General features: G+C 44.5%; 1 protein-coding gene across 1 annotated transcript in view; it reads right to left on the bottom strand.

The window, feature by feature from the left end:
• Window positions 1–1,579: 1,579 nt before the first annotated feature.
• LOC125958288 (tetraspanin-2A) overlaps window positions 1,580–1,716 on the bottom strand; it is a 40,564-nt gene continuing 40,427 nt past the window's right edge. Inside the window, exon 5 of the mRNA XM_049691552.1 lies at window positions 1,580–1,716. This exon is cut by the window's right edge and continues 351 nt beyond it. The gene's annotated coding sequence lies outside the window, so the exon portion shown is untranslated.

Here is a 1,716-nt window from a genome sequence, read left to right as displayed (position 1 = left end):
GTTGTGGCTCATATTTTATGCACCACCAATTGAGGTTATTAAAATATTTTATTCAAACCCACAATTGATATTTTAAATCCACTTTTCGGATAAAAAATTGATGAAGGTTCCATGCTCGGTCGGTAGGTCGGTCGGTAGGTCGAGCTCGCTCGCTCGCTTGAATGTGAACGCTCTGGGACGAGCAAGAGGTGCGAACGTGTGCCACCTGTGCAGCCACGTGCCGAAAGTAAAACGTGCGGCATTTCCCGGCCATTCGCTGAACCAATGAACGAGACCCGTTGCCGTTCCTGCCGTTCTTGCTTACATAAACAACCCTTCTGGGAAGAAAAAACGGCAGAGGGAAGACGAAGCGTTCATCGGGAGGGTGGTTGCGGTTGCCTACCTTAGAACCGAGCGACAGCGAGACAGTGGAAGCAAGGGGCAAAACAGGAGACGCAGCGGGAGACAACAGTAAGAACAACAGTTTTCCTCAGAAAACTCTTTGAAACAGGGAAAAGAAGGTAACAGTCTTTGAAAGGATTCCACCCCCCCATTAGGTAACGTCGAGGCGGGGCCGGGGGATGACTTCGTAACGCAAACGAACAACACTCCACGATTGTCCTTGGCAACAGCTGGAAAGTCAGAAATCGTTCTCGGCGGCAATCGCTCGCCCGGGGTGGGATGAGTGGGAGGTGAAATTATGTAAATTATCGCCCGAAACATTGCTCCTGTTGTTCTTCGCTGGCGCGCCATTCCCGGTTCCTGGCTTCCCTTCTCCGGGGGAGGTCTTGACATTGACTTTTCATTTTTTTTTGCGGAGAAGAACAGTCAGAGGCAGGATTTACACGCAATAGCCGGGGAGGGGGCGTACGTGGCACCCCGCCTATAGGTCGCTTTCTGGGCCCCGTTCGTCCGGTTTGCTATGTTGGCCAGAATGTGGTGTGAAATATCTGGTCCGCTGGAGCTTCTGGAATGGGACTGTATGGCGTATTATTAGAACAGGCGCTGTTTTTAATAATTTATCGATCCAGCAATCGGCAATTTTTCAATTTTAATCCAATTCACATACTGGTTTTATGTTGCTTCCGGTAGCCATGCATAAATTCCTTCGATTGGGTATCTTGTGCAACTGAAGTGTCGTTTTTGATGCTCAAATCGGCTATGAGTGAGTCAGTGGTTTGATAAAATTAATTATTTATACGGGTTATATGCTTTCAATATCATTTTAAAGTGCCAGTAAATAAATGCAACCTCTACCACTACAAACAATAGAAGATATGTTCGATCGCAAATCGCGTCTAGCCAGACATCTGACAAAAGTTCAAATTCAAGGCTACTTGGATTTTTAATTTTCCTCAATTCGCCTTGTCAGAATTCTGAAACAAAAAACACAGTTCATCAAAGCAATCGTGCATGTATGCGCCAATGCAAAACATGATTTAAAAACTCTCTTAAAAAATGCTTTAGGGAAATAACAATTTACCGTTGATGAAACTTACCATCGTTTACTGTTCACCATTTGACCTACAGGGACTATTTAACAATTCTTTCAACGCTCATTGCATGGACTGATAACAGCGAAACAAACCAACGATTTATCTTAACGGCTATTTACTATCATAAAACGGACACTGAAATATTTTCAAAGATGGGTGAAATTGCTGACATTGCCATTGGTACCGGACCTATCTACTATTACTAGACGACGTAAAATCATAAACGATAACCATTGCTCTA

This window comes from Anopheles darlingi, chromosome 3 (genome assembly GCF_943734745.1).
Source record: "Anopheles darlingi chromosome 3, idAnoDarlMG_H_01, whole genome shotgun sequence".
Classification (NCBI taxonomy): Eukaryota; Metazoa; Arthropoda; class Insecta; order Diptera; family Culicidae; genus Anopheles; species Anopheles darlingi.
Note: the sequence above shows the minus strand (reverse complement) of the source record. Positions and strands in the feature narration are given on the sequence as shown.